A 24,983-nucleotide genomic window follows, 5' to 3' on the forward strand; every position below is an offset into this window, starting at 1 on the left:
AGCAGAATCCTGAAGAACCTGGGTGAGTAGAGCAGGACCATGGGCTAATAATGGCCTCCACAGGGCTGCGCCTTTTCTCCTGACGAACTTAAATGAAGGAGCCCACGTTAACTCTGGGCCCTCCCCCAAACTTCAGTGGTGCCGTAGACACTTCAGGGGGTCCATATAATACCCTCAGATAACAGCTTTTTAGTAATGCCCAGTAGAGGGGCTAAGGAACACAGAAGAGAGAGGTGGAGAATATAAAGTTTGTGTTTGTTTCTTTTTGTTTTTATTTTTTTTTAACGTTTATTTTATTTATTTTTGAGACAGAGAGAGAGCATGAACAAGGGAGGATCAGAGAGAAAGGGAGACACAGAATCTGAAACAGGCTCCAGGCTCTGAGCTGTTGGCACAGAGCCCAACGCGGGGCTCAAACTCATGGACCGCGAAATCATGACCTGAGCCGAAGTCGGACGCTTAACCGACTGAGCCACCCAGGCGCCCCTAAAGTTTGTGTTTCTGAAGACACTCAGTCCATCCAGGCAGGGACAGGAGAGCTGGGCGTTTCTTGAGCAATCCACTCTGGAAGAGCAGAGACCAGCATGCTCTCAGAATCTCTCTCTCCCTGGTGGCTCAGCCTTGGGCTCCAAATGTTCATTGTTGTGTGTTTTGGGGCATGAAGTTTCCTCCAAAATAGTTGGGTGAGGTTAGGGGATGTGCAAGGGCTGGCCTGGAGAACCCTTGGTGGGAATCCTATGAACAATGGCTCATGACCTTGGGCAAGTCCTTTCATTTCAGTTTCCTCACCTATGAGGCAGAGCTAAAACCACCTGTGTTAAAGGTATGCTAATGAAAGCCAAGATGCTAGCCAATGCAGAATGACTTTAAGAGTAAATTACAGTGGGTTTGCTACAAAGAGCCAAGACCATTTCCTCAAGAACACAGATGCCTGAGGCACATATATGCTGGCCTCATCTCCTTCCTAGCATATAGACTCAGGACTAGAGCTGTGGCTCATGCAGGGGGTGGGGACAAGGTGGTTCTTGCTGGCTGGAAGGTGGGTGTCCTGACAGTTGGAGATTTGAGTGAGTTAAAAGGGCAGGGGCCTGGCATGCCTCTCAGCGACATCAGTGACGCTGGTGTGCTCAAAGTCAACAGAAGGATATTAAGGACGTAGCTCGTCTCTGATGAGATAAATGAGACTAAACCTTGTTCAGGGCTAAGCTGGCTGGACTGAATAAATACCATTAACACTCGGATTACTGGGATGTTCACAATCAGCAGGCAAGTCAGCTGTCTGTGTGCAGAGGGATGGCAGCAGCTGCTACTTTGTAAATCTTGGGTGGGGCTGGGGGGAGATCACAGAAATGGAAATGATTGCCTTTGCAGAAACCAAGCAGTTTGGTTCAGGTGACTGATACAGGCAATCTGCCAAGGGTCAGAGATCATATTTTAGTTAACTAAAGGTGAGCAAGTGTTGGGGGTGGGAGCAGTCAGGGGGAAGGTGGTAGAGCTGATCTCAGAGTGTATCACCAAGCCCGGCCACAGGGCCCAGGAGAGTCCTGCGCAACTCAGGTCCAGGAGTTGCCCTTCTCCCTCTTTGGCACTCAGGACTCACTACATAATTTTCAGGGCTGGTACAGAATGGAAATGTGAGGCCCTTGTTTAAAACTTATTAGAAACTTGGGGCGCCTGGGTGGCTTAGTTGGTTAAGCGTCTCTTGATTTCGGCTCAGGTCATGATCTCACAGTTCATGAGTTTGAGCATGATTTCGAGACCCACATCGTACTCTGCACTGACAGTGTGGCACTGGGTTGGGATTCATTCTCTCTCTCTGCCCCTCCCCCACATGCTTACTTGCTCTCTCTCTCAAAAATAAATGAACATTAAAAATTTTTTTAAAAATTATTGCAAACTGAAGATGGCAAGGACAGAACATTAAACCAAGCACAGGCCCTTTTCACTGCAGGGTCCTATGCAGCAATACGGATCACACAGCCATGAAGCAGGTGCTGCTGACATCAGGGGTGTGTGCACTGAAACAGAAAATACATAGAGATCCTGCTTGGGGTGAAGTGAAAAAAACAAGGGCTGAAAAGGGAGCCTGGATCATTGGAAAAGGAGAAAAACTGGAAAGGCAGAGTTCCGGAAAGGGAAATGAGGGTTAGGTTGACAGGTTAGATGGGGCTGAGTAAACACTAAGGTGAAATCCCCAAAGCAGAGCTATGTCTTCTAGAGTGCCAGTGACCACCGGTCACTCAGGACACACTGGGCTATGTGCTCTCTCATGAGTCCTCATGAATTTCTAAGCAGGGTAAATTTTTTTTTTCATTCTCTCTCTTCTTTTTAATGTTTATTTATTTTTGAGAGAGAGAGGGGCAGAATGCAAGTCGGGGAGGGGCAGAGAGAGAAGGAGACCCAGAATCTGGAAGGAGACTCCAGGCTCTGAGCTGTCAGCACAGAGCCCGAAGCGGAGCTCAAACCCATGAACTGGGAGATCATGACCTGAGCCGAAGTCAGTCGCCCAACCGACTGAGCCACCCAGGTGCCCCCTTTTCATTCTCTTAATAACAGAATAAAAAAAATACCATTGTTCTGAAATACTCCTTGAGAAGATCCTATGCAGTGTGGAAAGGAAGCAGATCTCAGGGGAGTATGTGCTCAGGCTTAATCATTTGTGATCCTGCCTGATGAAGTGGTATACATGCTCACCTTCTTGCCCAGAGAGAAAGATTTCTTTTCTGCTGGCCTCACCTTGTCTGTGCCCTAACGTGAGGCCTTGATCATCTGTGAAACACAAGGATTTGCAGGATGTATAATCTTGAAATAGGCAGTTCACTAGGGATCTATACTAGCCTGCCATCTAGGGATCAATGGAGTTAAACAATTAGTCAATCAAGATATGGACAATAACCAACTTGAATAAAAATAGAATAGGTTCACCAAAAAAATAAATGCCACATGAGAGTGAAGCCCTCAAGAGAATCAAAACATCCAGCCAGTAACATGAGATTAATACCACAATGGGGATGATGGAAACTACCCTGGCCCCCTGGACCCTGGGGAAAGGTAGGATTATCACTGGACCTATTCATAAACACTCAACAACCAGAAGGGAGTCATGTAAGCAAATGAAGGACACACACAATTCACCACAATGATGGTGCTCACAAGAGTATCTCTAAGAGGCCCTTTTTGCATGTACATGTACACACACACACACACACACACACACACACACAGTGATCAACTGCCCACTTCTGGAAAGAGAAACAGGGTCTGAGAGAGTAGACCCAAAGAATTTTAACAGACATCTGCTAGCTCTCATACATAACTCTGCATCACAATCACCAGAGACACTGTTTTGGTGGCTTGTTATTTTTTGTTTTTTTTTTTTTTTTTTTTTTTTTTACTCTTCAATCATTTCAGACTGGGCCTTTAAAAATGACAGAAAATTACAGAGAAAACTAACCTACAGGAAAGTTGGAAAATAGCAAAAGAACTCCCAGTGAGATTCACCAGTGGTTAACATTTTATCACATCCGCTTTTTAATTTTCTTTCTTTATGTATTTATACATATTACTTTCCCTTCTGAAACATTTGAGAGTCAGCTGCAAATATGATGACTCTTTACCCCTAAATATATCAAGTGCACCTAAGAACCATAGTACAATTATCAAAATCAGGAAATTATTGTCAATATATGATCTATAGATACTCAGATTTTACCCACTGTCCCCAGAATATCCTGATTAGAAGAGTAATTTTGGTTCAGGGTCCAATTGACGACTTGGCATGATGAGTTTTAGCAGCATGTCTTAAGTCTCCTCTACTCTTGACATGCTCTCCTTAGCATGTCTGTGTCTTTCATGACACTAATAGTTTTGAACAGCACAGGTTGGTTTGTAGACTATTCCTTAGTCAGAATGTATCTGATGTTTTCCCATGGTTAGACTGAGGTTATGTGGGGCACCTGGGTGGCTCTGTTGGTTAGGTGTCCAACTCTTGGTTTTGGCTCAGATCATTATCTCACGGTTCATGAGATCGAGCCCCACATTTGGACTCAGTGCTGATGGTGCAGAACCTGCTTGGGATTCTCTCTCTCTGCCTCTCCCCTGTCTGTGGGTATGCAAATGTTCTCTCAAAAAAAATAAACTTAAAAAAAAAAAGGGAATGCAAGCTGGTGCAGCCACTCTGGAAAAGTAGAGAAGTTCCTCAAAAAACTAAAAATAGAACTACCCTACGACCCAGCAATTGCACTACTAGGCATTTATCCATGGGATACAGGTGTGCTGTTTTGAAGGGACACATGCACCCCCACATGATAGCAGCACTATCCACAATAGCCAAAGTATGGAAAGAGCCCAAATGTCCATCGATGGATGAATGGATAAAGAAGATGTCCTATATATATACAATGGAGTATTACTCGGCCATCAAAAGGAATGAAATCTTGCCATTTGCAACTACGTGGATGGAGCTGAAGGGTATTATGCTAAGTGAAATGAGAGAAAGACAACAATCATATGACTTCACTCATATGAGGACTTTAAGAGACAAAACAGATGAACATAAGGAAAGGGAAGCAAAAATAATATAAAAACAAAGAGGGGGACAAAAACATAAGAGACTCTTAAATATGGAGAACAAACTGAGGGTTACAGGAGGGGTTGTGGGAGGGGAGATGGGCTAAATGGGCAAGGGGCACTAAGGAATCTACTCCTGAAATCACTGTTGCACTATATGCTAACTAATTTGGATGTAAATTTTTTTTTAATTTTTTTAACATTTATTCATTTTTGAGAGAGACAGAGACAGAGTGCAAGCAGGGGAGGAGCAGAGAGAGGAAGACACAGAATCTAAAGCAAGCTCCAGGCTCCGAGCTGTCAGCACAGAGCCCGATGCGGGGCTCGAACTCACAGTGAGATCACGACCTGAGCTGAAGTCGGATGCTCAACCGACTGAGCCACCCAGGCGCCCCAATTTGGATGTAAATTTAAAAAAATAAAGAAAGGGGCGCCTGGGTGGCTCAGTCGGCTAAGCATCCGACTACAGCTCAGGTCACGATCTCACGATCTGTGAGTTCGAGCCCCGCGTCGGGCTCTGGGCTGATGGCTCAGAGCCTGGAGCCTGCTTCCGACTCTGTGTCTCCCTCTCTCTCTGCCCCTCCCCCATTCATGCTCTGTCTCTCTCTGTCTCAAAAGTAAATAAAAGTTAAAAAAAAAAATTAAAAAAAAAATAAATAAATAAATAAATAAAGAAAGAAAATTAAAAAAAAAGAAAAATAAAAAATAAAAAAAAATTTAAGTGTGATTAATTTATTAAAAAAAAAGACTGAGTTTATGCATAAAAGCAATGTTATGTCTTTCTCAGTGCATCTTATCAGGGGTGTGTGATATCAGGCAGGCCCACATGATGGGCAGTGTTCACTTTGATTACTGATCACGGTGGTGTCTGACAGATTTCTCCATTATAAAGATGCTATTTGTCTCTTTGAAATTAATAAATATTCTGTGGGGAGACACATTTTGAGACATAAAGATAGCCTGTTCCTCATCAAACTTTCACCCACTAGTTCTGGCATTCATTGATATTCCTTCCTTAAAATTATTATTACTATGATGTTTCTCAAATGATGATATTCAAACTCTATCACTGCTTCTACCCATATGTGTTGTCACCCTATGTGAAAGAAGAGGCTTTCCTACTTTCTCACTTATTCATTCATTTCTCTCAGTATGGCTTCATGAATTCTTAATTCATCTATGGGTTATAATCCATTTCTATATTTATTTAGATGCTCAAATTACCTGTGATTTAATCACCAGAGTCTTTTCATACTGGGTTCTGTGTCTTTTTGACTTATTTCCATCATTCTCTAAGCACTTCCTTACTTTCTGGCCCAAGATGTTCTTGCCCAAGATATTTTACTTTTGCTCTACCAACTGTGGAATGTGCCACTTCACCAAGAAGCGCTGGGGCACTTTGTGAAAATTTCTAACAGATTCTAACCCTTACACTACACATACTGAATCACAACTTCAGAAAATAGGGCTCAAAAACCTAATTTTTCACAAATGTTCCACCCGATCCTTACCAGTAAGTCTGGCATTGAGGTGAGGACCAGCATTTGGGATAACTAGACCCAATCACCAAGCTTTTACCTGGTGTAGCACCTGTTGTAAGTGGCTGCCTGGTATTTGAAGACTACAAGCAGTGGGAGGGTCCCCATCAAACAAGGCAAGTCTGGTCCCAAGTCTGCCCTCTCAACATAGAGAGGGTCACCTGACTCTGTCCTGAAAGGTCACCCCTTCTGAAGCTTCAGAGCAGCCAACTTCCCAGAGAAAGCTCCCCTCACAACCTGGCAAACCCACTACAGGGCTCCCACGTGGCCACCCCCTCCAGAGTCCAGGGGGCTCAGCTGCCTCTGCCCCAGGATCATTCTGCAACTAATGCCTCAGGCCACATGTAATTTTTTGGCAGTAGTGTCACAGACCTGACTCACAGTGAGCCTGCTTTGATCCAGTCCCTAATGTCCACATGAGGAGCCGAGGGTTCCCCAACATGGCCCTAAACCTTAGTAGAGAAGGCAAAAAGCAAGTTACATCATATATTTGTCTCTGGGTGGTAGGATTTTTTAAAAAAATAAATACGGGTTTTTATAAAACTAAAAATTCAATAACAAGATTTAAAATGTCTCTTTGCTACCCAAGCCGTTCATCCTAGCATGTCACTGTACTTTGGGATCCTCATTCTGTCATTAGCCGTGTGTTCATTAGCCCTTCCTAATCTGTGTCATCTGCCCCCACTGTCCTCATATAAGAATCTCAATGCAGGTTGGACAGGACAGAATTTGACAAGAGATCTTTGGCACATCAATACAATGAAGACTCTGTTGCTGACAAAGAACCATTTGTAAGCAAACATCTTATTGGGCGTGATTGTTCAAGTAGCTTCAAATCCACATATCTTTATCATCATTTCTCTACCTATTAGATTATCATGAGATTCTGCTAAATGTTTTCCTGAAATGCAGAGTCCCTGTGTCTACAGCAATGGTCTAAACTCCCAGGATAACAAATCTTTCTGAAAAAGAAAGTTTGAACTGGGAGGGAGCATGACAGACTCTTCTGGGTGTTGGCAAAGTTCTGTTGCTTGACCTGGTGGTGGTAACATGTGTGTGTTCACTCTTAATAGGTCACCAAGTGGTTTACATAAGGCTCACGTGCTTTTGTGCAGAAGGAAAGAAGGGAGAGAGGCAAAGAAGGAGCAAGGTGCAGGTGGCAGTGGGGATGAAGCATTCAACTAGTCTGTTTTTACAGAACCCACTCTTGCTCCAAGAGATCACCTCTTCTCTTTAGAAATGACCATAAATCCCATCTCAAAAACTTGCTGTTATCTTGAAAGCCCAAACAGTCACCCATCCTGTCTCTGTCCCTCTCTCAACCCCTACAATGCCACAGAGATTCATACACACACACAGGTCTCATAATGATCTCCCTAAGTTTTCATTTGATTTTTCAGACCCTAACTCATTTAGAGAAGCCAGCAACTCTTTCCCTCCTTCTTCACACTCTTGGGCTCAAGTTCCTCTTAACGACTTTTGACTCTTTCTGGCAGGAAGACCATTCTCCTTAAAAGAGAAGTCAGAGGTGGAACAGAACTACAAGGGAGGCTGGGAATGCCCTGTATGTCATCTGCTGCATTGAGTTATCTGCCGAAGCAGGGGGCTGACACCATCATTCTCACTGTGAACACTAATGGCTTGGGCAGGTTCCTCTGTTCTTGGCATCCCAGGTCTCACCCCTCTGGTATTCCTGACAGTGTGGTCAGAGCTTTACACCCTTCACTGTTTGTTCACACTTTTTCATCCCTTATACAAAAGCTCTACTCTAACTGCTCCTTCGTGTACCATGTTGCAGCTCCTCTGTTGTTCCCTGCAATAATCACCTGGGACTATATTGAGCACATTTCATTTCTCAGACTGACTCATCCTCCCTTTCGAAACTCGTGCCTTAACATCCTAACTACTTTTCCGTGGGCCTTCTACAAACTGCTTTCCTCCAAACCCAGAGAGTTGTGCATGTCCCTAGGCTTCTCCAAACATGGTCACTTTCTGCTAAGGACTCCAACACTTTCACTTCACTGGAAATATCCTTTTTGTTCCTCAGAATTTCAATGAGAGGCACTCAGTAGGTTAAGCGTCTGACTCTTGATCTTGGCTCAGATCATCATCTCACAGCTTGTGACATCGAGCCCCGTGTCAGGCTCCATGCTGATAGCTCCATGCTTGGGATTCTCTCTCCCTCCTTCTCTCTCTTCCCCTTTCCCACTGACACTCTCTCAAAATAAATAAATTAAAAGAAAAAAAATATATATATATATAATTTCAGTGAGGTCCTTTTCCTTATGGTTCCCTTTACCTTCTGAGAGATGAGATGGTCAGAAAAGGGAGTTAAGAATTAAAGCACATCAAGTACTTATCAGAATCTTGGTTTCCATTCAAGGAGATTTCCAGCTACTCAGATGCATGAAGATCCACAGTGTCACATCAGCTTGCTTCAGCACCAGTTTTATAATCTCAATTCAGAAAGCCTCTTGTACACTGAGGGTAATAGCTGATATCTTATCCCATGATTAGTGTGCATGTTCTTTGGTTAGCTAAGGGCCAATGATATACTTTCATTTCACCAAAAGCCCAAACTCAGTGAGCCAACTACTGAATAAAAGCAGCTTTGGCATCAGAGAGAACTGGTTCAAGTCCTACTTTCAGTGTTTTCAAGTTGTGTGACTCGAACACATTACTTAAAACCTCTTCAGACTTTAGTTTCTGTATCTGTAAATAGGGATTAGTATTATTTATCCCTTGGGGATTGCTGTGGAGATGAAATATGGTAATATATAAGGAGATGAGCACAATTCCTGGCAAATACCAAGCATTCAATTAATAGTTGTTTTTTAATAATGTGTTATACTCTTGAATGAAAATTACTATTTGTACTTTTCTGCTAAGAAGGAGTGCCTGGGTTTTCACGCTTCTCAAAAGTAGGAGGGGTTACCTGTGGTTGGAAACAAAGTCCCACCACCTCCCACTGAGTGGCCCCAGACTGTCATTCTCAGCTTCTCTGGCTAGAGGGACAAAGCCAGAGCAGAAAGAATTCATGGGGGAGAAAGGTAATTAACAAGCTAGAGGAAGAGATTGGGAGGAAGGATCAAAGAAGCTAATTAGAGCTGGCTAAAGGGAGGCCACAGGGTGGGGAACATGCAAGAGAGAGAGCTAAAGAGAAATTATCTGTGGCCTATAATTATTCAACAAATGCCTCCCAGTAATTGTCTAGGCAGTCTGAGGGAGGCAAGGTAGGAGTAACAAGGTTAAGCAGAAGAAAATTTAGGCTAAAGCATATGGGAGATTTTTTTACTCAGTGAGATTTATCAAGTTTATTAGAGAACACAGAGAGTATGTCACTTGAGGTCATCTATACCAGCTGGTGGTATAACTATCTCTATTCCCCGAGGTGCTGGGGGGACCAGAGCAAGCAAGATCCACAGGGTAAGAGAGCTACCAGGGAAATTGCCTAGCCAATCCTCGTGCAGGCAATACACCTTCTCAATAGGCCCTCTGAGGCTCAGGAAGGAACTGCCTTACTCACTCAGGTCTTGCTCTCCAGGGCTTAGGGGTATGTGCTGGGTAATCACTCACCTTTCCCTCCAACCTCCTCCTCTCCTTAATCAGAGCCAATGGAATCAAGCGGGGCCTATTTTGCTTTTGCCACAAACTGCAAAAATGTTGGTGAATGAGCCATTCTTTTTTTTTTTTTTTTGCAGTTTTATTGAGGAATAATTGACATACAGAGCCATCTCTTAATAGCAAAAGAAAAGGCAACAATCGTGGGATGGTCTATAGCTGAAAATGACAACACTGAAATGCTTCGTTTACAGGATTTGGAAGTCATATATACTACAAATGTCTCTGCTGTGCAACATACATAACAAGTCCCCAAAATATCCTTTGTTTGCTGAGGTTCTGCTCAGATATTTAAGGTTTCTGACAGTTTAAATATGGTGAACAATATGGTAAACCATTCGAATATTTTGCATCATTGGTATTTTGAAAGATTTTTATGGACAATTAATTATAGTTCTGAGAGGCAAGTTTTCCATGGGGGTGGATCAAGAGGGCTTCTTGGGCCAGATCCGTTTCCTGTGGCTCATTCCCAGGCTCCAGGGAGCATGGGTTTCCTGCCCCTAGCCACTTCTGTCACAATGTCACAGAAGAGAAAACTGGGTGGAGTGGGTGGGTCTGCTGACTCCCACGAGGGTCAGGCTCAGGACTTCAGGTCAAGAAGGACACAGAGCAGAGGCACCTGGGTGACTCAGTTGGTTAAGTGTCCAACTCTTGATTTCAGCTCAGGTCATGATTTCACAGTTCGTGGTTTTGAGCCCTACCTGGGGTTCTGAGCTGGCAGTGTGAAGCCTGCTCAGGTTTCTCTCTCTCTCTGCCCCACTCACCTCTTGTGCTCTCTTTTTTCAAAAAAGAACAAACAGAAAAAGGATGGCATAGAGCTTCCCCTGATGTAGGAACAAAACTGGGAGGCCTGACCTTGCTAGAGGCCCTTAGTCCTGAGTCACCAGGCACTGGAATGGGGGTCTAAAAGGAAAGCAAACATTTCCCAATTTGTGAAGAAATTTAAGAACTGGAGAAATACTCCAGTTACTCTCAGCTTCTGGAGACAGAATGATGGATGGTTTCCTTTGTGAGCATGCTATTTGTCTGAGTGAGGCTCTTTGTCAACAGTTGGTCGACAAATCCTGATTGGGCCCAGAGTGCACAGGGTCCTCAGCTATGCATCTTGGGGGCAGAGCAAAGAATGAAAATAGTTCTTGCCCCTATTAGACAAAATTAACAGCTAACAGAGACATGCAGAGAGGCACTTTATTAGACAAGTCACTGCGCAAAAGAGGCCAATACCAGGTGTAATGTGAAAAATGGAGGGTTTGACCAGGAAGGTGCCCTGGAAGAATGAAATTACTAAGATCAAAAGTCATTAAGACAGGAGAAAAAAGGCTAAAAGTCTGTATGTATTACCCAAATGCATTCAGGTAAAAGTCTTTCCTCTCCCTCAAAGAAAATGTTAAGAATCACCTTCCACAGACCCTTTAAACTCTTCTTCTAATAAATCGTTAAAAGGCCTTCTGCTGGAACCATTCTAATGCCAACAAAAAGTTACAGTCATAAAATAGTTAATGTCAAAACGTAAATGGTTTGTTTAAGATACAGCAATTGTTGCTGAATCAAATACACAATCTCCATGGCTTGAATAGCAAGGGAAACAAAAGGCTTGACGATTTAGTGCTCGTTAAAGCCTGTCTGGCTGAATTTTAGATTGCAGCTTAAAAGAAAAAACATTAAACCAGTTCAAGTGTGAACCAACATATGCACAGCAGTTTTCAGCTGCCTGCAAACGGGGCAAGGACACAGGCTGGAATGTGACTCGCACACACTAAGGCTGAGGGTGGGCGTGGTCCCATATCTAAAGTAGTGGGGGCGGGGGGGGGGGGTTGGGGTTGCTGGAGTAGAGCCTGAGGTGAGAACCCCCAGCACTGGGACCAGGAGCGGAGCCACAGGCTCCCACCAGGCTTGAATTTAGCATGGTGGAAAGGGCCAGCCCCAGCTGGCTCTTTCCTGCAGGAAGCCTAAGGTGCTGAGGGTAGTTAAATTCTAGACAAGGGCTGGCTTCTGCCTACGACAGGTAGAAAAACAAAAGCTTTTTGGCACTGCTTCCCTTTTGCTGGCCTTCCTTCTCAGACACTTCCACGAAGCCACAGTAGGAATTCCACTCTGCTAAATCTGCGACCAACCTGGTGACCTTCACAGGCCTCAAGTCTGGTCTTAGAGTTCTTTGTGGTAAGTGTGGGATGCTGTGCAGAACCTCTGTCTAAATCCTCTTGCTCTCTGGGCTATAAATTTTATAAAGGGCTTCAAATTTTACCACATGGGATTTATTTCTTTGAGTCTTAAAGATAATTCTGTCTTTCAAGGTCCTCTATTAAAATGCTACTGCCCCTGGGTTGGGAGAACCAGTCATGTGTAAGCAGAGTGACCACATAATTTACTGTGCAAACTAGGACACTTTCTGGAGTGAAAGGAGGCACTATTAATTACTGCAATGGAACAATAGGCATGAATGCAACATATGGCCACCCTCTGTCTAAGGCTTTGTGTTAAGTTCTATGGAAGACACAGAGGTACATAAAGAACGTGCACAGGCCTGGACTCTGGATACTGAGCTGAGGGGCCAAGGATCCTGGGAACGGGCCAAGGCTAGGCACCCATGGGAGGGGGACAATGGCACCCCAGAGGGAAACATCAGGATAGGATCCAAGGAGACACAGTGGTAAAGACCATGGGTACTGGAGACCAACAGACCTAATTAACCTGTCTTTGCCCAAGCCTCTTCATCTGTAAAGTGAGGATTATTTCCTAAGATTGTTGGGAGGATTAAATGAAATATAAAATGGAACAGTTCCTGGCCCATTACATTCAATAGGTTCAATAACATTAACATTATTAGGACCAGCCTTCTACTTAAAACCTCTGCTACTTCTATCAGTGCCCCAATCAGATGGTAGAGGAGAGGCAGGAAGAGAGGAAAACACTCCTAAGGCAGATTTAGCTTCTCCTCCCTCCAAACTAAGCTGGGAATGGCCATGGCAGGGCTGACGCTGCGGAGCCTCCACTCCATCAGCTCCCAAGGGGGACCTGAGGTGATGTGGGCTGCTCTCCTGGTCTTCAGCTTCTCACACTGACCCAGCCCATCAGCTACAGCCTCATCTTCCACTCCTGGAGGCAAATTCCATCCAGTGGCTTGCAACGCACCAGTTCCACCAGGGCAGACAACAGAGATAAGTGCTTTTCGAAAGTGATGGAACCCTGTCCTAATGGCCAGGGATACTATCTGTCTGGTGTGTGGTAGGACATTCTCCTCAGCCTCTTGTGGTAACAAATGCACAACTAAGGGCAACCCCTCACAGTCCAAAGGAGAATGGATTCTAGAGAGCCATCATTTAATAGTCCTCCAGTATGTCACAAATGTTGAGTCACATAATCCTCATGAGAACTCTAGGAGGCAGATAACATTTTTACCCCCATTTTACTGATCAATAAACTAAGTCACAGAAAGTTAAGTACTTTTTCCCAAGGTCACATAGTGATATAGTAAGTGGCAGCATCGTGAAAGCTCAAAAACAGGACCTAAGAGACCTGGATTCAACTGAGGAAACAACACAAACTACTAGTCAAGAAGGAGGTCTTCCCTCATCTGAGCTTAAATTAAGAAGCTCTGCTACTTAACCAAAGAATCTGCTGTATCAAATGACTTAGGGCAGTGAAATCACTGCAAAAGTGTTTAAATATCATGATGCCACTGCCAACAGCTGTCATCATCTAATTTTGGAGAGCTGGGCCCAGTATGGAGAAAAGGGAACTTGGTCTCCGGATATTCTCCCCTCTCTAGGGCCTTTGACACTGTGGCTCAAGGTAAAGGAGGAATTACACCAAAACAGTGGTTTTCAAACTGTGATGTCTGGACCAGCAGTACCAGCATCAGCTGGGAACTAACATGCAATAAAAATTCTCAGGCCCCAACCAGACTTACCGAATCAGAAGCTTTAGGGGAGGGGCCTGGCAATCTCTATTTTAACAGATCTTGGTTAAATCCTGTTGCTTCTCATGCATGCTTAAGTTTGAGAACTGCCAGGCTAGTCTCTGGACAGATGACAGGGCTGGGCTCTCTGTAGCCTGGGCCAGGAAAGGTCTGCTTCAGGGGTCTGAGGCAGAGCATGGCTTTTACAAGAAGACCCAAGCCCTGAGGGCCACTGCCAAGATGAAAAGCTCCCAGTAAAACCCAGACCTACATGGCCACACTGATCAAAATACAATAAAGAAGAAAGTGAGAAATCTGACAAAAGGAAAACGCAGTTTCGGTGGGGGACAAAATACAACAATCTTCTGTGGGAGATGAGAAGCATAAAAGGGATGTTAGATGTTCAAAGAACCAAATGTCGAAACGACAAAAAAAATACAAGAATAAAGACAAAGTGTGGACATCAATGCCACACAGGCCTCTGTCTAATGATGGCAGTAGCAGGAAACAGCAGTCCTCCCAAGACTAAAGCCTGCTCTTCCCCACCCCCAACATGACAGCCTATATAAATAGAGTCTTGAGGGAAAAAAAAATATATACCAGCAATTAGTCACTGAATTCTGTTTGTTGGAATGAAGAAACGCTTGCAAAAAGTCACCAGAGGCTCTGGCGAGCAAAGCTTGGCTAGGGAGGCCACGCAGACCGAGGGCAGAAGCGAGATCATTAAGGGAGAAGGCCTGTGGGGTGTTCCTGGCAGTCTTTGATGCCTGCCAAGTCTTAACCTGGAAGGGAAAATGGAGGGCCTGGCCACAGGGCTGTAATGAGCTCCAACCTGGGCCCACATCCAGGCTGGAAGGCCTTTAATGTGGGCTTGAGCCAGAAGCAGGGTTGAAGTGGAGGTGGTGGGAGGGAAGAGGGGTCCTCAAACCCAGCATAGCAGACCCTGCCCCAGGTAGATGAGAATGTAGAATACGGAGCCTCTGACCAAATGCCTTCACTCAAGAAAGCCTATGGGTCCTCCCCTCCTGATCCCCAGGAAAGATTAACAGTAGAAGCCTCAGTGCTTCCATTCAAGAATCTGTTGGAAACAACCCTATGACAGGACCAAAAGTGGGCCTCCCTTTCCCAAATAAATTCCTCTACTTAAATGTGCTTGTGCTCTCTACAGCTTCTGCCTGGAGCGCCCTTTTCATTTCTGTTCCCATCTTTGTCAGGCTAGTTCCTATGTCTCCAAGTCTCACTCCAAACATTTCCTCTGAGAAACCACCTGACCTGCATCAGGTCTCTACTATGCATTCCAGAGGCCCTGTTTCTCCTTCATCACACTCAACACATTTGGTCAGTCTGTTTCCCTTGCTCAACTGTCAACTCTCTCAAGGACACAGACTGTGCCTTGATATCTGTTCACCAGTGACCTCACTTTCCATGGTCTAGCCCTAAGACCATACTTAGCTAAGCAGGAACTGCCTGACAGGCAAGGCTGGCTCAGTGCTGCTGCCCTGTTTGGACTGCCCAGTCCTGTACCTGGGTGTCTAGATGGGTAGTGCATATGATTTCCCTCCCTTTCTGAGCATCTTACCTACTCCAAGGGCTCAAATAGGGCACATTCCAACCAAATTCTAAATTTGCCTTCTCTTTCCCACCCCCTCTAGTATGATTCCCTCAACAACTTCCTCATACAACTCCACTGCCACACATCCCCCACCTGCTTGAGAAAAAGAATATAGCAGAAGTGTTCCATGACCCCTGTGGTACCTCTCCCAGGAGTATCTGCATTTGCCCACAAAGAGATGTATTGAAAAAACTAGAAAGTAATTCCCAATGGCATTAATACAATTTTAGGCAGCAGGAGGAGGAGGAAAAAAGAAAAAAAAAAAAAAAAGATTTGGGAGCCAGGATCCTCTACACGCTTCTTGAAATCAACCTGCCATACGTAACGCCCACCTCTGCTATGTTTAAGATCAGTCCTAACTCAATCCTAATGTTAGGCACTCCTTGACAGCCATGGTGGGATGGTAAGAGACATATCTACAGGTGGCCACTGTCATCTCTTTTCAGCCTGACCTCTCCTGGCTGTTCCCCTTGACAACAGCCCTCTGGCTAAAGACCAAAAACCCTAGGCTAGAATTTTCATCTTCTTTTCTGGACCTTTAATATCAACCCAACTTTCCAGACCTATGTCAGGTCAGCATAGTACCAAAGATGGCTCCTTGGCTACTCTCCTCCTCCTCTGCAGTGCTCCAGGCAACACCAACCTTTGCTCCATCTAAAAGCCACTTGCAACAAAAGGCCATATTTCATTTTTTCTTATTGCCACGTAGTATTCCATTGTGTATATAAACCACAATTTCTTTATCCATTCATCAGTTGATGGACATTTAGGCTCTTTCCATAATTTGGCTATTGTTAAAAACTGAGAACAAACTGAGGGTTGATGGGGGGTGGGAGGGAGGGGCGGGTGGGTGATGGGTATTGAGGAGGGCACCTTTTGGGATGAGCACTGGGTGTTGTATGGAAACCAATTTGTCAATAAACTTCATATAAAAAAAAAAAATAAAAAAAATAAAAGCCACTTGCAGTCAGCTCTGCCCCGGGGGCTCTGATAGATTGATATGCTGGGAATCCACTGAGGAGGTGGCACAGAGCCACATAGAGGAGCACAAACAGTGGAAGAGGGCAAGGTCAAGTTGACAAATATCATACAATGAGAAAGAATTGCATGAAATGCAGTGGCATAATGTAGCATAACAGATGGATAATTAGATTTATTCTAAGAGCTGTAAAAGTAAGTAATTAAATAAAAATATGGAACAATGAATCTGCCACAGAGAGACACCTAACAGCCTCACAAGGGACCCACAGCTGGCACAAGCAGCCTGGGAAAGAAGCAGTGGGCAAGGAACCTCTAGCACTGCCCTGATGTTGCAGACACAATAAATTCAGCACCAACTCAAGCTGGGCACAAGGGAACAGCTGATTTTGGAGGGACATCATCAGACCCGAGGCTGTGAACAGTGTTGTGCCCTGTGAGTGTGATCCCCTGTCTACATCTAGAAGATGGCCACCTGAGGTAAACTGATAAACTCCCCACCACTGGCATGTTTGGCAAGGCCCCTGCAAAGCAAGACTGACAGATTGTACTTATCTCTGCAGAAGCACAGGAAGGAAATGAAAAATGCATGCATCAAGGACAAGATTTACAGACACCAAAGAGGAAAACCGGGAGACCCAGGCTCAGGACTCCACTCTTTTCCCAAAGGTTGAGGAGATGGTGGCAGAGGATGAGGGTACACTTACCCACATAAGAAATGGGAAGTGAGCACCCAGTGTGAAGCACAGTGTTGGGCACAGGGTTCCACCAAGGAAGCAGCTTCCCTAGCCATGACATTAGCTGTCTGGAAGCAAATAGTCTGATCAGCTGGAAGCTGTTTTGTATTAGATAAGATTCCGTTTTTAAGGAACTAAAATGGAATTCAGACTTATCTAAGAGAAAAACATAGTTTGCTGGGTTACACCATGAAGAAGGATGACAAAAGTAAAAGCCTAACTGGGAGCAGAGGCTCAAGTAATGTGCAAGGGTCCTCTCTCAGGCTGCATTTAATAGGCTTTGCTTCCCTCTCTAGAAGAGACTGCTTTCCCAGGCACCGATAGACTCATGGCCATTGGCAGCCCCTAAACACATCAATCCCAGCATTAACAGTTCTCCTCCTTGGGGTGCCTGGGTGGCTCAGTTGGTTAGGCATCTGACTCTTGATTTTGGCTCAGATCATGGTCTCATGGTTCCCAAGATCAAGCCCTGAGTCAGGCTCTGTGCTGACAGCATGAAATCTGCTTGGGATTCATTCTCTCTCTCAGAATAAATACATAAACATTAAAAAAAAAAAAAGAGTTCTTCCCTCAAAAGGTTCAGAATTTCACAGCAGGACTTCTATTGGGCCTGCTTGTGTCACATGCCCACCCCTGGACCAATCACTGTACACATGGAAGACTCACTACAAGTGGCTAGTTGGTCTACGTCATATAGCCATAACCAGGAATGCAAGAGGTGGCAAAGAAAGATGAACACCCTTACTTGACCACATGGTTCTGCTGAAGAGATTCCCAAAAGAAAGGAAGTATTTTCCAAATGGTGGATGATAGAAGAATGTGTTGAGAAACCAAAAACAGCATAAAGCAAGAGCCTTCACAGCTCACCACAGTGTTTTATTCCACCTCAAGCCATGACACTCGGTAATAATGAGTTGTATAGGGCTAGACTAAGGGTCAGGCCAGGTATGTAACAGTCAGACCAGGGCTCTGCTTGCAGAGAACCAGTCTGACCCTACAAAATTTGAAGGCTCTAAAGGCCCTGCTGCTTGTCCCTTAATAGCAATGCATCCTTTGACACTGTCTCCAAGGCCTAACCAAGTACAGAGCCATGTATGCAGACACGAAACAGGCCCATACTTAGGAAACCCACAAGGTACTAAAGCATAAAGCCCCAGGCAGCCAACTCCTTGGAAGTTGTTTGCACCCACTAACTTGAATCTCCTTCCCATGGCATCAACTATGGAAAACAAACTCTCCCCAACCTAGAAATCTCAGCTCAGCAATATGTTAAGGACACAAGGATGGGGATGAAGCTCAGCCAAGAGCTACTTCCATTTACAACAATGGTTCCACCGGGTGGCTCTCTATTCTAAGATTCCCCCTACCTCCTACAGAGGGAAAGCAGGTGTTTTAGGTTTCTATTTAGAAATAGAAAACCTACCACATCCCTACTGCCTCCAAAGCCACCACTTACTTGCTCAGCCCTTAACACAAAGGGCTTATTGTGGGGCTCTCCCTCTGATCTGGCTTTCCTCATCTGCAGGGCTCACTCCTCCACATTCCCCTCACTCCCTCCTTAGGCTGCAGACAACACCCTCAGCTGTCTCTCTGGCTACTTATTAAAGCAGCTTTCCTTCTCAAGGGACATCGGGAACTCAGACCTCTGTCACGACACACAGAGCCGAAACATGTTCAGGAGGTCTCTTTGTTCCAAGACCATGGGGAACCCTCAGGAGCCAGACCCAGGAGAGGCATTTCTAGGCTTCCATCTTCAAGTTCTGTACATTCTTATGAATCTGCCACCTTCACTATTGACATGGGGCCTGCTCTTATCATTGATGCTGGTCAACATGTGGCTACCAAGTTCTTTCTGCCACTGAGGCCTTGTCTAGGAATGGAGGGAAATGAAGCTCAGCTCCCATGTGGAGTAGCTAAATGCTCTAGCTATGCCTGGTACTCCAGAGCTACTTTTGAAGGTCTGGTTCAGTGCAGCCATGCTGGGCCCAGATGTAAGAACCTCCAGGCAGGCTGAAAAGCAGCTTGCCCATGGATGGGTCCTCTGGCCCAGAGCTCTTTGAGTTGGCTCTGTTCCTGCTTCACACACATCACAATTTATTGCTGCTGTTGAGAGCCCTAGGGACAAGAAAGTGCCCACCTCTCACTTTGCCTCTGCCCTTCCTGAGCACACACCGGAACCAAACATCAGCCAAAACCCAGAGTTAACCTCAGTAACTATATACCCCAAACTGAGCTCAAACAACTTTTCTTAAGCCACAAACTAAATCAAAGTATTTTTTTAAACCCAGAGAAACAGTTCAAAAGGCAACTAACCTTTTTCCCCCGTTCAAAACTATTGAGCCTGGACAAATCACAAACATCAAAATATTATGTGAATCAAGAGTTTAATTCTCCCCAGAGGCAAAGAGGAAGACTATGCTGATAACTTCAGGGTAACCCTGAGTCCAGGAGATCCAGGGCAAATGGTTCCTGGGTCCTCAGGGAAGGATAAGAGAAAGGGATAATAAAACCAAGAGGGAAAATGACAACCTTGGAGCATCACTGACTAGGGGTAAACAAGTGCTTGTTTACTCCCACAAGGAGAACAAGACCCTAAGAGAGCCTGGGCCATGAATATTCATGAATAACGCCTCAATGGCTACCTGGTTCAAGAGACCTGTAGAAACTGCTGGGTCCACCCCAAAACTCAAGCCAATTAAAGGTTATATGCCATGAGGGTACAAAGGGCTAATGCCACAAAACCCAACAGTATCTTCTCTTCTATATCTTACTTTTATTGCAGCATTTAATTAGAAAATAATATAAACTCATGTTAAAAAAAATCCACATGGTATAGAAGATGCAAGATACAAAGGAAAAGTGCCTCTTTCTCATAACCTCATTCTTGTGATCTCATACCCTCAGAGGTAAAAGCTGATTTCTGTGTATTTAAAAATACATATGTACTACAAATTTCTACATAAATCTTCACTCACTTACTCTTTATATGAACAGATCATTACTATGCATGTTATTTTCAACCTAGAGACCCTGCTTCACAGAAAGGAGAGGTTTCTTGAGTCTCCTTGTACAGTACTCTGAAGCCAAACAGAGCAGCAAAAAGGAGGGAGAAGGGTGGCCAATCATCTTTTAGAAGATTCTAGGAAGATCTAACATTTCAGAGTCAACTTTAAATCCAAAAGTTCCTTAGGGAAGCACAACGCTGCCACCAACAGGGCCCCTCCCTGTGGCCCAGGAGAGAAAGAAGGCAGCCTTTGTAAACCGTTCCTCTCTGGCCCTCCTGCCCTGAAGTTGGCAGCCTCGCCTACCCTACCATGTCATTCTAGGGCTGTTGTCTTTCACCCTCATGCCTGTCACCACCTCTGTCCTTACCCATTGGGCTCTGTTTCCATGCTCTTCTGAAACATCACCACTGGCAGGGCTAAGCAACTGAGAACAACAGGAGATGACCTCACAGCCTCCATATGCTAATGCCAGCTCCCAATTACTTGTACTGTTGAATAATTGAAAGAGGAGAATAATCCACTCAGCTGATTTGGGAAGCTAGCCAGGCACACAGATTATCTCAGAGTGAATTATTCACAGTAGGGATAATTGGGAGTTGCCCAAACTTCTATTTGTGGTTCGGGCATCACATGGAAGAACATTCAAGATGGAAAGTATGAATGCAAGAAGGAAGGAGACCTTGTTCTCGGGCCCAGATTCCCTTTGTGTTGCTTGGTAAGTCACAGCCCCTCTCTCCACCCCACTTAGGGTCAGTGGGTATAGTGATGAAGATGATGATGAAATTGAAGATTAATAATATTTTTATTCACAGATCATTCTATTTCTTTACCCTGTGCTGTGTTCTCTGCTAGGAGTTTATTTACACTATACATACATTATCTCACTTAATCCTCACAATGAGTCTCTGAACCACTGTCTTCTCCATTTCCCAGTTGAGGAAACTGAGGCTTAGATAGGTTAAGTAACTTGCTAAGGATACAGTCTGTCAAGCTGTCTATCTAGAGCTGAGCCTCCTACCCAAGAAGCTCTTTTGCCAACTAACCCTTACCTCTGCCACCTTGTAAGGGAGATTCTTCCTTACAGAACACATCAAACTACAGGGAATGAAAATAGCTCATTTTTGGTATAATACCATTCACCCTCATCTTGAAATGACTCGATTTCAAGGTAGCAAAATTGTCCCCCTCATCTTAAAGCAAGAAGCCGACAAGAAGAGACTGGTCATCTTGTCAGTCCACTTCAAGGGATGCCCAAGCCACTGGCAGACTTACAAAAGAAAACAGTCTTCTATCACTCCATCTATCATAGTGGTCAAAGAGTGAAAAAAGAAACCATTGTCCTCCTTCTGACATACCACCACTTCAGCCAAGAGGCAGTTCAGAATTAGGAGGCCAGAGCATGGGAGAGGGATATGGTCTCTGCAAATCACAATGAGCACTGTCCATCTCACAAGACCAGGCTACAAAGTGACTGGGCCAGCCCCTGGATGCCTGAGGTTCCCTCCCACATTGTCTACAAGGTGTGGTAGCTGGTCTCCAAAATGGCCACCAATGCCTTGCCTTCTGGTATTATGCCTTTATATAGTTCTCTCCCACAGTGAATCGCAGCTGATCTGTGTGACCAGAAGAATACAGAGGAGGTGATGGTGTTGACTTCTGAGGCGAGGTCATAAAAGGCACTGACCTTTCCGCCTTGCTCTCTTACATTGCTCGCTCTGAAGGGAGCCATGGAGATAGCTGAACAGCCTAGTGGAGAGGCTCACATAGGAACTGAGGGCTCTCACCAACAGCCAGCATCAACTTGTCAGGCACGTGAGTTGGAAGCAGATCCCACAACCCCATTCCCAGCCAACATCTTGTCTGTACTTCCAAATTTCTGACTCACAGATACTGTGAGAAATAATAAATGATTACTGTTGTTTTAAGCCACTAGGTTTGGAAGTAATTTGTTATGGAGCACTAAAAAGCTAATAAATGATAAGAAGGAAAGGAGAGAGACGTTTCACAGTGTTTTATTTCCTGCAAATGATGTTACAGGGCAAGAAACAGGTGGGGTGCGAGGGCCACAGACCACCAAAAGCTCTGATTAAGCCCTTAAGGTCCAGAACACTATACAAGAGAGAACAAAGACCTTCATGGCCCAGACACCCCAGCTCTCCAATCAAAAAAAAGCTTACAGAAAATACATGCCCATGCCTCTGCTTCTAATCAAGATAACAGTAACAACAGGAATAAAGCTACCATTAACAAGTGCTTACTGGGTGCCTGGCATATGTTCTTCTTACCTCATCACCCTTACTCTTCACAATAACTCTCAGAGGATGCACATAATAGGCACTCGAGAAATATGTGTTGCATGACTGAATAAACTACTATGAGACAGTTTTTCTCTGTAACTGATCTACATCCTTTTGAAAGAATTTCAACTTTCTACATTACATATTACCACTTTAGTGTTTGGAAAGCTTACACTAAGCACGTATTACTTTTAGAGTCAGAAGAAATAATATATATAAAATTAAAACACTGTATTTGTAGAGTAAACAAAGCTCTAATGACTTTGTGCCATCCACCACCTTCCCCAGAGAAGTGCACCTCCGTCTTGAACAGACATTAGCATCATCTCATTATCTATGAGATAACGTTTGGGGGAACAAAGAGAAGATAATGAAAGCAGTTAACACACTGAGCACTTGCTAGGCATTCTTCTTTTTTTTTTTTTTTTTTTTAATTTATTTTTGGGACAGAGAGAGACAGAGCATGAACGGGGGAGGGGCAGAGAGAGAGGGAGACACAGAATCGGAAACAGGCTCCAGGCTCCGAGCCATCAGCCCAGAGCCTGACGCGGGGCTCGAACTCACGGACCGCGAGATTGTGACCTGGCTGAAGTCGGACGCTTAACCGACTGCGCCACCCAGGCACCCCGTAGGCATTCTTCTTAATGTTTCCCATGTATGAACACATTTAATCCTCCAAAATAACCAACATGAGGTAGGTGTAATTATTATCCCTAATTTACAGGTGAAGAAACTGAAGAGATTAAATAATTCGTCCAAGTTTAAATAGCTAATGCACATCAGAGTCTACATTCAAATCCTGACCACATAGCTCCTGTCTTGTGTTCTAATGCGTCATATTGCCAGCCTCTCAAGAGCTATCTAGAGCCAAAAAATGTTCATTCCAACCCTGGCACTGATTTGTGGAACTTCAACACATCACCCTACACTGCTACCCTCCAGACTGCCCTTAAACTCAGGGGAAGGAAGTGGATATGCTGGTAGCTAGTGGAGGCACAAGGACTGCCCTACTCAACTTGGGCCCAAGGTAGGAGGGCCAGAGCCAACCCCAGCACAGGAAAACCAAGCAGACCCCATGGTCCTGACCAAAGAAAGTAAAAACCTTACGATGAAAGTAGCCACATCCATGGAGAGATGTGGAAGCTTTCTGACTCCATTTTCTAATCTGGAGAGCAACAATCTTCCCAAGTAGAAAGAGCTACTATGGCCATTAGATTTACTTTCCAGAATCCTGACAAAAAAGGATGATTTGAAGGGAACACCAAGAAGAACTTCCTACCATGAGAGGTAGGAGACAAGACAGGAGGCTCTACATTATGAAAATATGGAGAGTTTCTTCCCACCAGGCAACCAGAGGGATCGTTTAAAAAAATGTAAATCCGATCTTGTTATTCCCTTCATTAAAAGTCACCAGTGGCTTTCTATTAGCCTTGGAAAAAAATCCAAATATATCTTACCTTGGTCCCGAGGTATACTGTGAAATTCCTGAATCTTACTTCTTATTCTTAGTCTCTCTCTGGTTCATTCCACTCCAGCAACACTGGCCTTTTCTGGCTGCTTCACTGACTCGCCAAGCTTGTCCCTGCCTCAGGGCCCCTGCACTGGCTATTCCCCCTACCTAGAAAAACTTAGCTTAATGTGTGCATGGCTGACTTCATCTTAACATCTGAGTTGAGGTCAGAATGAAGTATATTACAAAAGCCCTCCCTAGGTAACCCATGTAAAAAAATCCCAACATAATCCATGATCCAAGATATAATTCGTATACCATACAATTCACCCACTTAAAGCATACAATCCAGTAACTTTTAGTATTTCAAAGTTGTGCAGTGATCATCACCTACCCTCCCCCTGACCAAACCCATACCTATTAGTAGTCTAACCCCCTCCCTCCTAGGATTAGGCAACCACTGATCTACTTTCTGGCTTTTTATTTATTTTTTTATTTTTATTTTTATTTTTTTTTAAGTTTTTTTTTAACGTTTACTTATTTTTGAGACAGAGAGAGACAGAACATGAACAGGGGAGGAGCAGAGAGAGAGGGAGACACAGAATCTGAAACAGGCTCCAGGCTCTGAGCTGTCAGCACAGAGCCTGACGCAGGGCTTGAACTCACGGACCGTGAGATCATGACCTGAGACAAAGTCGGACGCCTAACCGACCAAGCCACCCAGGTGCCCCCTTTCTGGCTTTTTAAATTTACCTAGTCTGGACATTTCATATAAATGGAATCACAAAATACGTGCTTCTTTGTGACTGGCTTCTCTCACTTAGCATGTTTTAAAGTTCCATCCATGTAGGGCTCCTGGGTGGCTCAGTCGGTTAAGCCTCTGACTCGGTATTGGCTCAGGTCATGATCTCACAGTTCATGGGTTCAAGCCCCCATCAGGCTTCATGCTAACAGTATGGAGCCTGCTTGGGATTCTCTCTGTCCTATCTCTGCCCCCCCACCCCCCTCGCTGGCTTTCTCTGTCTCTCTCTCAAAATAAATAAATAAAAACTTTAAAAAAAAAAAAGTTCCATGGACCCACGAATGTATGGCCAACTAATCTTTGACAAAGCAGGAAAGAATATCCAATGGAATAAAGACAGTCTCTTCAGTAAGTGGTGCTGGGAAAACTGGACAGCAACATGCAAAAGAATGAACCTGGACCACTTTCTTACACCATACACAAAAATAAACTCAAAATGGATGAAAGACCTAAATGTAAGACAGCAAGCCATCAAA

At 44.5% G+C, this 24,983-nt stretch overlaps 1 protein-coding gene across 2 annotated transcripts in view; it reads right to left on the bottom strand.

Moving 5' to 3' along the window:
- SIL1 (SIL1 nucleotide exchange factor) overlaps positions 1-24,983 on the bottom strand; it is a 218,973-nt gene that overhangs the window by 8,534 nt on the left and 185,456 nt on the right. The window lies entirely within an intron of this gene.

The sequence above is a fragment of the Lynx canadensis genome, chromosome A1 (assembly GCF_007474595.2).
Source record: "Lynx canadensis isolate LIC74 chromosome A1, mLynCan4.pri.v2, whole genome shotgun sequence".
Lineage (NCBI taxonomy): Eukaryota > Metazoa > Chordata > Mammalia > Carnivora > Felidae > Lynx > Lynx canadensis.